Source organism: Hyla sarda, chromosome 6 (assembly GCF_029499605.1).
Source record: "Hyla sarda isolate aHylSar1 chromosome 6, aHylSar1.hap1, whole genome shotgun sequence".
Classification (NCBI taxonomy): Eukaryota; Metazoa; Chordata; class Amphibia; order Anura; family Hylidae; genus Hyla; species Hyla sarda.
Window position 1 is genome coordinate 78602839 of NC_079194.1, and position 16351 is coordinate 78619189.

At 43.0% G+C, this 16351-nt stretch overlaps 1 long non-coding RNA gene across 1 annotated transcript in view; it reads left to right on the top strand.

Moving 5' to 3' along the window:
- Positions 1 to 2391: 2391 nt before the first annotated feature.
- LOC130275810 (uncharacterized) overlaps positions 2392 to 16351 on the top strand; it is a 56781-nt gene continuing 42821 nt past the window's right edge. The window contains exon 1 of the long non-coding RNA XR_008844907.1: positions 2392 to 2690. This is a non-coding gene — a long non-coding RNA (uncharacterized LOC130275810). The remainder of the gene's footprint in view (positions 2691 to 16351) is intronic.

Sequence of the window (16351 nt, forward strand, 5' to 3'; positions counted from 1 at the left end):
GATTGTCCCCTCTCCTCTCTAGTATTGTAGGAGTTGAACAAACTGGTTTTATTTCGGGGCGCTCAATTCATAGTAATCTTGTTCGATCACTGGTCAATATACAGTTGGGATCAGACCCCTTCCGCTCCACCCTGTCACTTGATGCGTTGAAGGCATTTGACAGGGTGGAGTGGAGATTTTTATGGAGGGTCCTTAAGAAATTCGGCAGAGAGGGGGAGATGTTAGAATGGTTCAAGTTGTTATATAAGAACACTAGGGCCAGGGTTGCAGTAAATGGGTCTCTGTCATCACACTTGAGTATAGGACGGGGCACTAGGCAGGGATGCCCTCTCTCACCTATGTTATTTGTTCTTTTTTTGGAGCCATTGGCGAGGAAGCTCAAAAAAGCTGAAGATTTGAGGGGATTTGGGATTAAGTGAGTAGAAGAGAAATTTTTAATGTATGCACATGATGTTCTCCTATTGCTAGAAAACGCATATACAGGGGTCCGAGCAGCAATTAGGGTCTTTGAGGATTTTGGGAGGGTTTCTGGCCTCAACATTAATTGGGAAAAATCATCTTTAATGCCTTTGGTAACAGGTAATATTAATGGACCGATGGGTGTAAGAGTCCTGAAAGAAGATGAGAATTTGGATTATTTAGGTATTAAATTAGCACCGGCAAAAGATTATTTTATGCAGCTTAATCTCTATCCGTTATTGAGTAAGTTTAGGAAAAAGATAGATGCATGGGTCAAATTGCCTCTTTCAATTGCAGATAGGATAGGGTTAATCAAAATGGCAGTGCTCCCTCATGTATTATATGTCTTGGAGGCAGCTCCTTGCTGGATTCCTGTAAAATGGTTTGGGGGATTGGAAGCTCTTATGGGTAGATTGATTTGGGGGATGGGTAGAGTACGTATGAAATATATAAGGTGGGTACATTTGGAAGGAGAAGGGGGAGGGGGCCTACTGGAATTTAGGTTATATTTTTTGGCAAAGAACCTCCAGAATATTAGACGGGGGTGGAGTGAAGCACTTTGGCGAGAATTATTTAAAGATTATAGAGGGCACTATGAGAGTTTTCTTGAATTTATTGAAGCTGGTCTTCCTGTGAAGGATTTGGGACATGTCTCACTGTTAGGGTTATTTAGGAAAATTTGGCAAGAGGTCAAAAAGAGATGTAAAATAGAGGGAAGTATAAGGAATACGGTCTTATGGGATAATATAGATTTTCAACGATTAGGGAGTGACTTTTGGAAAGGGAAAGGGGTTAAATACGTTGCACAGATTTTTCAGGATGGAGAGATTAAAAAATTTGAAACACTAAAGAATGAGTTTGGATTGTGGAATGAACATAAATTTTGGTATATTCAATTGTGTGAAGCATATAGATGCACTGATAAGGAGAAATTTAAGATCTACACACATATGGTGATAAATTATATTAATTTGGAAGGAGCTGGGAAGTTAAAGTATATATATATAGGCTACTCCTTAAAACTGTATCTGTCAACTTTCAGGTAAATAAGAAAAGGAGGTGGGAGGAAGTTCTTAGTGCTATTTCTGAGGAAGAATGGGAAAGTATACTGATCAATGCCAAAAAGGGATCAAATAAGAGATACCAGATTATGCAATTAAGAATAGTTTACCATTTATATTATTCACCGTTACAGTTAAAAAAGATGGAGCTGGAGGGAGGCAGACTGTCCTAAGTGTGGTGGAGCGGATGCTGATTTGATTCATTTGCTATGGCTATGCCCAAAGGTTAAAGAATTTTGGGGTAAGGTATTTCAGTCTATTGGAAATAAACTCAATTTGGAGAAAGAATGGTCAGCGACAGAAGTTATTTTAGGTGATTTGAGTAAGGTCAGGATGGGCCGAGAGTTATTAATACGGATATTTATGCTGACTAAGGTTGTGATCCTCAGAGGGCTCTTAGGTAATATGGGTCCAATTGGCACCAAGTGGAAGAAGTTAGTTTTGAAAATACGAAAGTATGAAGAATGGAGGGCCGGTGGATCTAAGAGAAGATTAAAAAACTTTACATTGATTTTGGGGGATTGGTTAGATTAAGAATTCATTTCTCTTGTTTTTTTTTCTTTTCCCTCTTCTGGTGGCTGGGATGGGGGGGGGGAGGTGGAGTTAATGTAATGTATTGCAATATTCTTTTTGTGAAATTGTAACTAATTTATTATTTGTTATAATAATAAAAATTATTTAAAAGGAAAAATTATTATTACTCCTTTTACCATTCGTACTATGGTGAAATTTCATGAAAACCTTGTTCTGCCTCACTGTTGTGGCATCTCCGTCTCTGATACTGTCCCTCCACCACCTTCCGAGACGGAGACCACATGACTTAACTGCCAAGATGGAGATCATGTGACTAACCTTCAGAGAGGGAGACCATGTGACTTGCCTTCTGCAAGAGAGAAAACTCTCCAGCCTAGCATTTCTCACAGGGCCACTAGGAAGAGACACTGATAGAGAGGGAGGGAGACAGACATTGTTTCTCCCTCTCCTCTGTACTGCTGCAGCCTAGCAGAGCTGGAGGGGTGGGGGAGGGGTTTGGTCTCTGCAGGCAGTAGTAGGAGATGCAGCAGGAGGAGGAGCTGCTACCAGCCTTCCTGCATGAGTAAGAGAGGAGACCGAGCCAGCTTCACTGAAGAAAGCACCGCCTCCGCTGAGCAGCACTGAAGATCCAGGGAAGTAAGGAGCTGCTGTTTACATTTAACCTTCAGACAGTGAGGCCTGGCAGGGACATGTGTGGGGCTTGTTAGTTTTTCTTATCTCTCTTCTTTCGTGCTGATGCCTTGTTCATTGCAGTCCAGTAAAATTAACCCTCTCACTGCTTCTTTGGAGTTAATGTAACTAATCTCTGCAGTGTCAGGGTTAATTTTCCTGTTGCTGCAGATGCATGAGCATCCAGAGAACAGACAAGATGAGCTGACACATCCCTCCCAACACACAAGCACACGACTCGCTGCTATTCTACAACCCCCCAAATAGTGAGAGACATTCCCCCACCCCTTCACTTTAATGTACGTGTCATATACAGTGACCTCCCGACCTACGATGGCCCCGACATACGATAATTTCATCATACGATGGCCTCTCAGAGGCCATCGCATGTTGAAGGCAGATTCAACATACAATGCTTTTGTATGTCGGGGTCATCGCATAAACGGCTATGCGGCAGCTCAGACTGCTTCAGCCGGATAGCCATTTAAGGTGCCCCTTACAGTACTTATAAGCTGTTGTATTCTCCACAGGAAGTTGTGTAGTTCTTTCCAGTCTGTCCACAGTGCTCTGTCTAACCATATTAGGAACTGTCCAGAGCAGGAGAGGTTTGCAATGGGGATTTGCTCCTACTATGGACAGTTCTTGACATGGACAGAGGTGTCAGCACAGAGCACTGTGGTCAGACAGAAATAAATTAAAAAAGAAAAGAACTTCCTGTGAATCACTTATACAGTAGCTAATACGTACTGGAAGGATTAAGATTTTTAAGTAGAAGTAATTTATAAATCTGTTTAACTTTGTAGCACCAGTTGATAAAAAAAATGTTTTCCAGTAGAGTACCCCTTTATGCAGTGGTAAGGTTATGCTGGGAGATGTAGTTTCACTCATCATCAATGGGGATTTGCTCCTACTATGGACAGTTCTTGACATGGACAAAGGTGTCAGCACAGAGCACTGTGGTCAGACAGAAATAAATTAAAAAAGAAAAGAACTTCCTGTGAATCACTTATACAGTAGCTAATAAGTACTGGAAGGATTAAGATTTTTAAGTAGAAGTAATTTATAAATCCGTTTAACTTTGTAGCACCAGTTGATAAAAAAAAATGATATCCAGTAGAGTACCCCTTTATGCAGTGGTAAGGTTATGCTGGGAGATGTAGTTTCACTCATCATAACTGTAGAACTGACAAGTGACTACAGCTCTGATAGGACATAGTGAGGAGAATGTACAATGATATCAGTGACTACAGGTGACGGCGTCTCTATAGTGAGGAGAATACACAATGATATCAGTGACTACAGGTGACGTCTTCTCTATAGTGAGGAGAATACACAATGATATCAGTGATTACAGGTGACGTCTTCTCTATAGTGAGGAGAATACACAATGATATCAGTGACTACAGGTGACGTCTTCTCTATAGTGAGGAGAATACACAATGATAGTGACTACAGGTGACGTCTTCTCTATAGTGAGGAGAATACACAATGATATCAGTGATTACAGGTGACGTCTTCTCTATAGTGAGGAGAATACACAATGATATCAGTGACTACAGGTGACGTCTTCTCTGTAGTGAGGGGAATACACAATGATATCGGGGACTACAGGTGACGTCTTCTCTATAGTTTTTCCATATCTAATTCAGATGGTACCTACCGCCTGGTCCAGCTAAAACTTCTCTCTGCAGAATGTGACGCCCAGATGACTCCTCACTATGTCAGCGTATTCTCATCTTCTATATGAAAACAAGTATTATTATAAACCTGCCAGACACTGTATCCTCTAAATATAATTCTACTATACACTATACTCTTTGATTATAAACTTTCCATACACCATACCCACTGAATATAATGCTACCACACACTGTACATTCTGAATATAATACCAACACATACTGTACCCTCTGAATATAAATCTACCACATACTGTACCCTCTGAATATAAATCTACCACATACTGTAGCCTCTGAATATAAATCTGGTGGTGTTGCTAGTGGATGATGGGGGTGCTAGTACTGGGGGGGTGTTGCTGGAGGATGATGAGGGTGCTACTGGCCATCCCCCCCTGGCAGTATCACCCCCATCATCCATCGGCAGGATCATCCTCCTGGCAGGAGCACCCCCATCATCCACCATCAGGATCTGCTGATGGAGGTGCTGCTGCTGGGGGGGTTTGCTGGTGGATGATGAGGGTGCTACTGCCAGGGGGGGGGGGGGAGCATTAGGTAGGCAGCAGTTCCCCCACTTAAGGTAGGTAGAAGTTCCCCCACTTAAGGTAGGTAGAAGTTCCCCCACATTAGGTAGGTAGCAGTTTCCCCACATTAGGTAGCATAGATTCCCCACATTTGCTACCAGTTACCCCACATTAGGTAGTAATTTCCCCACATTAGGTAGCACAGATTCCACACATTAGGTAGCACAGATTCCACACATTAGGTAGCAGTTTCCCCACATTAGGTAGCACAGATTCCCCACATTAGGTAGCAGTTTCCCCACATTAAGTAGCACAGATTCCCCACATTAGGTAGCAGTTTTCCCACATTAAGTAGCACAGATTCCCCACATTAGGTAGCAGTTTTCCCACATGTAGCAGCTTTCGCACATTAGATAGCAGTTTTCCAACATTAGATAGCAGTTTCCCCACATTAGGTAGCATAGATTCCCCACATTTGGTAGTAGTTTCCCCCAATTAGGCTTCAGGTTCCCTTGCATGTTCCCCACAATAGGTCAAAGTCTCGCCACATTAGATCGCTGGTTCAAACAAACTCCCCCTCCCCCCACACAAAAAAACACACACACACACACACACACAACACAGAGACACACACACACAGATAGATAGAGAGACACACACACACAGTCAGAGAGACACACACTCACAGACAGAAAGACACACACACAGTCACACACACAATCACACACACACAGAGTCACACACGGTCACACACACACAGTCGCACACAGTCACACACACACAGTCACACACACACAGAGAGTCACACACAGTCACACACACACAGAGTCACACACAGTCACACACAGAGTCACACACACAAAGAGTCACACACACAGTCACACACAGTCACACACAGTCACACACACAGGCTCACACACACACACACACACAGAGTCACACACACACAGACAGAGACACACAAACAGGGATAGAGTGAGACAGACACACACTCACCCATCCAGCGCAGTGCTCCTTCTCTCCGGGCGCTCTGCGAGTGACGTCACGCCCTCCTGCGCGGCCCTGCCGAGGGATGTCGGGCCGGAGCAACAGAAGACGTGGGGGTGCAGGCCAGTTCACTGTGCAGGTGATGGGGGGGGGGTGTTTGCTGATGGGTGCTCTAGTGAGGACGCGGGGGGGGGGTGCTATTACAGAGACAGCGCAAGTGATGACGGGGGGGGGTGTGCTAGTACAGAGACAGCGCAACTGAGGACCGGGGGCATAGCTGGTGTCACCCCATCGGGATGGTGTCTCCCGGTGCGGGCCGCACCCCCCGCACCCCGGTCGCACCGCCACTGGGCCTATCGCCACCCTTCCCAGAAACGATAGGTGCGTGCTTTAATGACTGAATGTCCACAGCAAAGATGAACTTGAACTTGCATGAATTTTTACTGAGGTATTTGCGGTACATACAATAACAGCAACAGTCTTATTAACAAAGTCTCTATTCAGCACGGCAGTGATTGACAGATGCTGAGGACCATTGAGTTATCCAGAAATTATTAGAATTAGGATTGATGCAGAGATCTGTCTGGATTTAGATGAGTATTTAGGTCCGGTGATCTTGCGGAGTTAACAGGGATTGAAGTAACTCACAGTTTTTGAGAGATGGCCATTGCCGCAAGGCTTAGGCCGAGTCACTGCTGATGACAGTTGCACAGATCCGTCCTCATCAGCAGCGCAGGAACAAGAGAGAGATTAATGGCCGCCGCTCCTTTATATGGGCAGGGCCGTTTTGGATTGGTCCAATGTCAGCTGTCACTCACCGTTATAATGCATGGTGGGTGATCACCTGACTACCTCCAAAGGTCCTTAACTAGAAAAACATAGAGTTCTGTAACGCATCACGTGACCCGCAGGTCCTGCGACACTACAACAAGGTAAGTATACACTATTTACATTTAGAATTTGAATAATTTTAACTACTAAAGGGGTGACTAGGGGCTAACTATAGATGAGGACCCCACCGGTACCTAGGGACTCTGACTTTGGGGACCTCACCACAAGGTAACGGATGTAATCCGGTACCGGGACACCACAAACCCCTTACCTAAAACAAGTCGACCCCGACGCCTGTCCCCTAAGGCAGAGGGACTAGGGCACGTCAGAACAGGATTGCTAACTAGACAGAATCTATATCCTGACAAAACTTTTATACATAGTATGTACTTTTAAACCTACTAGACATTTGTAGACTAGTAATCCTACTAGACACTTATAAAGGTTTCCTGGACAATTATGAAGCTATCTGGACAATTATGAAGCTATCTAGACCTTTAGTTTCTAGCTTCTAAGACATTTGAATTAAGCTTACTATACATTTTAAGCTTACTAAACAATTAGGCAGCTATCTAACATTTAGTTGCTAGCCCCTAAGACATTTTGTTTTAGCTCTCTTACACATTTTATGAGGCTAACTAGACAGTAACACAGCTCTTTATACCTTTAGTTTCAAGCTGACTAAACATTTTGGAATCTCACACATTTTTCTTCGCCAACAATGAGTTACCTGTTAGTACACGAAAGGTATACTGGCTAGCCAGAAGCTAGGTCACAGTAAGTTTGGCTGCTAGGGTCTATCGGCTACATGCTACTTACCCCTAGAGCACTTCTAAATAACCTACCTAGGTTACCTTTAGAATTACGTGTTTCATTCTATACTCGCAAGAGCACCTACTGGCCAGGTAGAGCATCTTACACATGCAATACAGAGAAGAGAAATATGAGTGTACCTAACAGTGGCAGGAATTGGGTATCAGTAGGCTACAATTCCTAAGTGTTTCTTGAAATGTGAGATACATTCTGTTTTTGTGTATGTACTGAAGTAGACTGAAGTAGTACATTTAAGTGAGTAGTCTAGAGTACTATGTGTGCAAGTATTATCTTAAGGGGAAGTTACCCTGTTATTTTTGTAGAGACAGGTGCTAGCAATTTGTGATAGCAGTAATACTACTCTCGGAGGAGCTGGGAGTGTCACCCATTGAGCAACTACTAAAACACCTTTTAGCATGTTTATAGCTTTTTATGTACATGTGTACAAGAGTTATTTACATTTCTGTTTTTGGTGTACACGTGCATATAGCGGACAATTTTCTGTGTACAACCTTTACTTACTTTTTATGTACACAGACATGAAGCTATATATTTATTTTTTTCTTGTGTACAAGAACCATATACATCTCTATGATACATTTATTAACACGCCAACAATGTTCAGGCGCGTACACCTGATAAGTGCACATTTTAGCAAGAGAGTCCTATGAATATAGGGTTATGTACATAGAACGGACGTGTAAGGATCTGCAGTCCACCTACACTAGGAGTCTATGGGAAACACGGCTTTACCACAATCAGCCGGGCACAAAACTTACGAATCTCCTACTGGCTAGGAGTCTCTTGACCTGATGGTCAGGCACAAAGCTTGACGGTTACGTCGCTGAACTTAAAACTGGAACAATCTTAGCACAGTCCTGCTAGGCACATGTCTTGAACTTGGTTACTGAAAAACAAAAGTGGTTAACATAGAACAGCAATAAACATTATTTTACAGTCCTTCAAAAGACATTTCTCCTGAATCTTCTTGTGCCTCTAGTAGATCCTCTATATCTGCCAACATCTGGAGCAGGCGAGGAGTTAATGTAACTCTCCCACACCACATTCGTGAGAGTAGAATGGGCAACAGTAGGATTTAGGGTGACCAGCGGCTTACTGGCCAGTATCACAGTTGGTGCATAGGGTTTTAGCACCATCGCCATATCAGGAGTGGGGCAAAACACTTTTGTCGGTACCCTGGAAGCAGGCAAACTCTCCATGCCAGAAGAGGGCCTTGGAACATACGTTGGTACCTGTGCAGGAGGCAAACTCTCATTGCTCCGAGAGGGCCTAGGTACGTACGTTGGTACCTCTGGAACAGACAAACTCTCATTGCTCCGAGAGGGTCTAGGTACGGTCTTTGGTGCCCGCATTTAGGCTTACTTTCTTGAATTGAGCAGGACTTGGCACTTTACTGTACACAGAAGATGATTGATGCTGTAGCAGCTCCTCCTCCTTGAGTACATTGGTGCAGGCATCAGGAACAGACCATTTCGGCCTCAGGTTGAAGGGATCCGATTCCCAATCTGTAGACGGAAAGTATTTGAAGGGAAGCTGTGTTGGGGCTGTTGGTCTTGTGACCGCTGCAGCCCATTCTCCACGCAGGCTCTGGATGGGGGTGTACTCCACAATTTCACCTACCTCCAAGGAGTAGAACTTTTTATGAAGATATGGCCTCTGTACTCCTCGCCGGTTTACGAGGATGGTTTGCCCTGTGTGGCAATCTAGGAGCATCTCATAACCTCTGACCTTGTCGAACTTGGCCACAGTTGCTCTTCGTCGTTCTAGAGGCTCCTCCCCTTCTCGGGGATGGTCCCATTTGCAGATGAATAAAGCTTCCATTTCTTTTGTATTCTCCTGGTAGCAAATTCTTTCTTCAGGAGGCAAATGCAGATGCTTAGGGGCATACAGGTCTCTGTGTCCGGCCTTTAATCTGTCCATCAGTTCAGCCAGCTCGGCCCTTTCCCTTTGTGCAGTTGGAATTGGTGGGAGTGGCTTCCCAGGTATAGGTTGTAGAACCGTGTGCATATACTCGATGAGTCCCGGCTCGTCTCCAAAGATCCACTGGGGCAAATCTGGTGAGCACGGTCGTGCACTTGGCAAACTTGATCGGGTATAGCTTCAGGGCTGGAGGAGGAAGAAAATTCCGCCTCTGGCGGGGTACTCACTGCAGACGACTCCGATGGAATCTCAGCCCACGAGCCCCAAGTTCTGTGGTGAGGGGACAGTCTCTCCAGCGATGCACCTCCAGGTGTCCCTGCGCTCTCCGCTGGAGGTGTCTCTGGCCAATCGTCATCATCAGGCAGTGGGGGAAGATTGCAGGCCCCCTCTTCGTCTAATGACAACCGCTTCAGACTGTCAGCAAGTTCTAGGAATAGTCGGGCTGCGACTGCCACAATTTTCGGCTGTCTCGGCGCTTTTTTGTCATCTTCACCACGTGGAACGCTGCTCTCCGCCATGTCTGTACTCTCCGGCTCCCTGTGCAGACTGAAGAGGTTGCTGTGCATGGCGTCTTTTATAGTGGGCTTCCCCAAAATGGTGGCCGGCAGGAAGGACGTCATCGGTGCAACCCCGACTTCCGGTCCTCCCAGAAACAACTCCTGTGTCTCCAAGTTCCCTTTTGGCAGTGACACAGCAACTTGGTAGCCACGCCCAGGGGCAGGTCGTGGCACAGCGCGGGCCTTTATCACACGCTTCTCTGGTAGCAGGTTGACTCCTCCCATGCTGACTGGACCAGAGGATCGTAGCATGAATTCGTTTCGCAGTTTACACATTCTTGCTGCGCTTGAATTTTTGCCTCCCCCCTTACTTTTCGCGTGGCCCCCTTGCAAGTTGCACCACACGCACCGCTCTTGTACACGATAATGTGGTCTGCGACACATAAATAAAGTCCGTTACTTTCTGGGGGGGGGAGTACACTTTCACTCGTGGCAACAGCAGTAGGCACACACCCGAATCCTGTTCGTGCTGCGGTGCCGCGCGCTATTAACCCTTTAAACGCGGCGCTCAAAGTTGAAGTGAAACCATGCCGGTTAGCTCAGGGAGCTGTTCGGGATCGCCACAGCGAAATCGCGGCGTCCCGAACAGCTGTTAGGCACGAGGAGGGTCTCCTACCTTGCCTCCTGGTGTCAGATCGCCGAATGACTGCTCAGTGCCTGAGATCCAGGCATGAGCAGTCAAGTGGCAGAAGCATCGATCACTGGTTTCCTATGAGAAACCAGTGATCAATGTAAAAGATCAGTGTGTGCAGTGTTATAGGTCCTTATGGGAGCTATAACACTGCAAAAAAGATTGAATAAACATCATTTAACACCTCCCCTATTAAAAGTTTGAATCACCCGGCTTTTCCCATTTAAAAAAAAAAAAAAAAAACAGTGTAAATAAAAATAAACATATGTGGTATTGCCGCGTGCGTAAATGTCCGAATTATAAAAATATATAGTTAATTAAACCGCACGGTCAATGGCGTATGCGCAAAAAAAAGTAGTGCATTTTTGGTCACTTTTTATATCATGAAAAAATGAATAAAAAGTGATCAACAAGTCCGATCAATACAAAAAGGGTACCGCTAAAAACTTCAGATCACGGCACCAAAAATGAGCCCTCATACTGACCCATACGCATTTTCCTGCATGTAGTTATGATTTTTTTCAGAAGTACGACAAAATCAAACCTATATAAGTAGGGTATCATTTTAATCGGATGGACCTACAGAATAAAGAGAATGTGTCATTTTTTACCGAAAAATTTACTGCGTAGAAACAGAAGCCCCCAAAAGTTACAAAATGGCGTTTTTTTTTTTTTCAATTTTGTCTCACAATGATTTTTTTTTCCGTTTCGCCGTAGATTTTTGGGTAAAATGACTGATGTCACTGCAAATTAGAATTGGTGGTGCAAAAAATAAGACATAATATGGATTTTTAGGTGCGAAATTGAAAGGGTTATGATTTTTTAAAGGTGAGGAGGAAAAAACGAAAGTGCAAAAACGGAAAACCCCCTGGTCCTTAAGGGGTTAAGTCTAATCTGAATAAACAGGAATTTGAGGCACTTAGAACATTACAGAATGACCCCTCATAAAACGTGGTGACAAAGGGAGGTCCAAAGAGGTCCAAGTTACTTAACTGAGGTGAATAGACATGTTCCTGATGCAAAAATATACAAAATGCTCTCTAGTGATCCCACTAAGAAATACAAATCTGAGATTTATGCATATATATATATATATATATATATATATATATATATATATATGTATATATATATATATCACAGATCTTATTTAGTTTAACACACCATGAAAAACTATTGGGGCTTATTAAAAATCTGATATTAAATATGGGTCCTTATTTTTTGAACCTCCTATGTCTACTTATAAAAGAGGTAAACTTCTGGTAATAAACTAATATGGAGTGATATATTAGAAAAGAAAAAAGAACGACAAACCTTTTTATCTTCTCTCCGCAATGGAACATTTGCCTGCTTGTCCTGCCATAATTGAAGTAGTACAGTAGTCCCTCAAGTTACAATATTAATTGGTTCCAGGACGACCATTGTATGTTGAAACCATCGTATGTTGAGACCATAACTCTATGGAAACCTGGCAATTGGTTCTGAAACCCCAAAATGTCATCCAAAAATAGGAAACAGTGAGGATTAAAGGGGTATTCCAGGAAAAAACTTTTTTTTATATATCAACTGGTTCCAGAAAGTTAAACAGATTTGTAAATTACTTCTTTTAAAAAATCTTAATCCTTTCAGTACTTATGAGCTTCTGAAGTTAAGGTTGTTCTTTTCTGTCTAAGTGCTCTCTGATGACACGTGTCTCGGGAAATGCCCAGTTTAGAAGCAAATTCCCATAGCAAACCTCTTCTAAACTGGGCGTTTCCCGAGACAGGTGTCATCAGAGATTACTTAGACAGAAAAGAACAACCTTAACTTCAGAAGCTCATAAGTACTGAAAGGATTAAGATTTTTTAATAGAAGTAATTTACAAATCTGTTTAACTTTCTGGAGCCAGTTGATATATAAAAATAAGTTTTTTCCTGGATAACCCCTTTAAAACAAAAATAAGTAGATAACTAATATAAATAAAGCAAATCCTTACATATAAAAGTAAGAAAGATCTGCTGGGAGCTGTAAATCACTGTCTATTTCAGTGTTTCCCAAACCAGGGTGCCTCCAGCTGTTGCAAAACTTCAACTCCCAGCATGCCCGGACAGCCTTCGGCTGTCCGGGCATGCTGGAAGTTGTAGTTCTGCAACAGCTGAAGGCACCCTAGTTGGGAAACACTGGTCTATGTAGAGGACAGGAGCTTCTTTGGGGTCCGGTACAGTACACACAATGTCCTAAAAAAAAGGAAAATGGAGCCGCCCTCACCTGGTGTCCAAAGGAGCAGCTAACCATGGCATAGGTTAAAAGTAGTACAGAACATGTAATACCTCCCTGTACTGTAGGGGGCGCTACCAGACACCAGTCAGTACATGTACTTTAGGAATACAGGGGTTTTACCAGTGAATGTTCATTCTGATTGGTCAGTTCTTCCAGCCATTGACACGTTTCGCAGATTCCATAGCATTGTATGTTGAGTCTGGTTTCAAGTTACAATGGTCCAGAAAAGACCATCGTATGTTGAAACTATTGTATGTTGAGGCCATTGTAAGTTGAGGGATCACTGTATTATCAAAGGGCATGTCATTCATCATCCATTAAAAGGATATAAGATTCAGATTAAGGCTATGTTCACATGACGGAATGTCTGCAGGGAGAATCTCAGTGCGGACATTCTGCAAACTGTGGGGTGGCAGCATAATATCCCGGTGCTAGGACCGCACAGGAATGCTCCATCTCATAGACAGCTATGCGTTTCATGTTGACTCTGCACAAAGAATGAACGTGTTCATTCTTTGTGCGGACACAGAAAATGGAATTTCCTTGCCGGAAAAATTCCACTGTGTGCACAGAGAAGCTGAATTCAACTGGACCCTGCTGCAGCAGAATTTCCATGCGGATGTTCCAAGCGGAATTCCGCACGAAAATTCAGACGCGTGAACCCAGCCTGAGGCATTTTACACCTGTCACAGTAGCAATGTAGTTTATCTACCTAAATGTCCATGAGGTTTCGGTTGTGTTGGCCAAATATCCTGTAACATTCAAACGCATCTTTTCTGAACACAAGGCAGCAATTAAACACATGTTAGCGAGCAATATACAAAATAAATCTGAATATACAGTACATGTAGTAGTTTTAAATACGGTAAGACGATGCTAGCATGTCTTTGTAAAGAGTATGGGGGGAGGTTAGGGGGAGATTTATCAAGACCTGTGCAGAGATTGGCGCAGTTGACCATAGCAACCAATCAGATCGTTTCTTTCATTTTTAAAGAGGCCTGTCCTATATGTTCCAGTGGATACAAATGAACAGCAAAATAAAATAAAAAAAAAACCTCACTCTTTCCAGTCTGACCACAGTGCTGTCTTCTGTGTCCATGTCAGTCACTGTCCAGAGTAGAAGCAAATCCCCATAGCAAACCTCTTCTGCTCTGAACAGTTTCAGACACAGACAGAGGTGTCAGCAGAGAGCACTGTGGTCAGACAGAAAAGAAAAACTCAACTTCCTCTGTAGCATACAGCAGCTGATAAGTACTGGAAGGATTACGATTTCAAAATAGAAGTCATTTACAAATCTGTTTAACTTTCTAGCACCACAAACGGCGCAGACCTCTGTGACGCGCATATCTGGGCGGACAAGTGCCGATCCGGCTTTCCAGCTGTGTGCATGTCAGATAGAAGCAACTGGTTATTCATGGCAGTGTTTATATCTAAATTCTGGTTTATAGCAAACTTGTATGGTATGCATATATGAATGTTAGAATTGTGAAATAACTGGCATATGAGTGTACAGATGTCTATATATATATATATATATATATATATATATATAAAACTCAACGTGTGTGTGTGTATGTATGTATGTATGTGTATGTATGTATGTATGTATGTGTGTGTGTATGTATGTATGTATGTGTGTATGTATGTATGTGTGTATGTATGTATGTATGTGTATGTATGTATGTATGTGTATGTATGTATGTATGTGTATGTATGTATGTATGTATGTGTGTATGTATATATGTGTGTGTATGTATGTATGTATATATGTGTGTGTGTGTGTATGTATGTATGTATGTGTGTATGTATATATGTGTGTGTATGTTCCAGCATCACGTCCAAACGGCTAAAGATATTAACATGAAACTTGGCACACATGTTACTTATATGTCATCAACAAACATAGGATGGATGATTTAACCCTTACTCACCCCCATTTGCCAGGGGCAGGGTTTATGTTTAATGTCCCATACAAGTCAAAGGGAAATATATGTTACTGCATAACTTCCAAACGGCTGGAGATATTTCGATACCTGGTACACATATTACACATATAGAGTTAGGTCCCGGGGCACAATGGAGATCTAACAGGATGTGAATAGCAGTTATTATGATAGTCAAAAGACCACAAGTATCCCATGAGTGGGCATCACGGGCAGAGCTCAAATCCTGCAGGAACGCACAGGAATGGAGTCCCTGCACTTTTTCCAGAGCAGGAACACTGTTCCCATTAGCAGGAGTCCTGCAGGACTAGCCCTTGAGTGGAAATCATGGGTGAGTTCCCACACTTTTTTCCCCAGGACTTGACCCCTGATCATGGGACTATCCAAAAGCGGTTATCCTAAGAGGTGATGTGACAGGGTAGACATTGGGGCTCTAAGGATCACTGTGCTAGCCCTATAAATCCCTAGGCATGAATCCCTAAAACCTAGGTGGGGGGCCGCCCTAAAAAGGGCAGTCCCATACAGGAACCTCCTATTACAGAGCTACCGACCCTGAAAAATATTGTTGGTGACCGATGACTCCTGTCGAGCCAGCTACAGCAGGTTGTGCATTGCACCCGTCCTGGACATAGGGAAACTGTGAGTAATGTAGGGACTTGTTACTATTCAGTCCCCCTTTCTCTTTCAGGATGTACACTGAATGGGTCTTTTTGTGCCTTTTTTACATTTTAGGTGGATTGAGAAATTATGCCAGATACAATTGGCACTGAACTACTCATCTAGGGACAGAGCTTCCTTTCCAGGTGATCCGGATGCTGTGTTTTTGTTTCCCTACAGGAACCTTAGGGATAGTTATACTTTTCACAGCGGGCCTGCTTTATATTTATAATGTTGGAAGTCCTCCCCTAATGCCGCAAAATTGCCATTGACTGATACCTTAAATATCTGTGGTTACCTGATATGCCTTATATTCTATGATACTGAACCAATGCTTATACCTCCCTGATGAATGGTAGAAATGCGTTGGCGGTATATTAATTGGTGGTATATTTTGTTCTTTGGTGGCGCAATTGGGCTGGCAGGGCCCAGCAGAACCCACTTGTGCCATCTTGTGTATGCGAGCCACAAATATTCATATATTATTTTAGATGGAATACCATTATTTGATGATTGGTTACACAGGCACATTTAATTTAGGATTTTTAATGAATCTATTAAAAGTTATGTTTTAGGCATACCCGGGACACGTGTTATTCTATAGTTTTTGATAACTTTCTAGCACCTATTGACTTAAACATTTTTTTTCCACTGGAGTACCCCTTTAATGCTTCTGCTTGCACAGAAATGCATCTTTCTGTGTAAAGCACTTTATTCATCTTGGAAGACATTGAATTCATCAATTATTAAATACCTAATAATTTTCTCTGTAAATAGACCTGTCACAAGTACTAACCTTTTTTTTTATT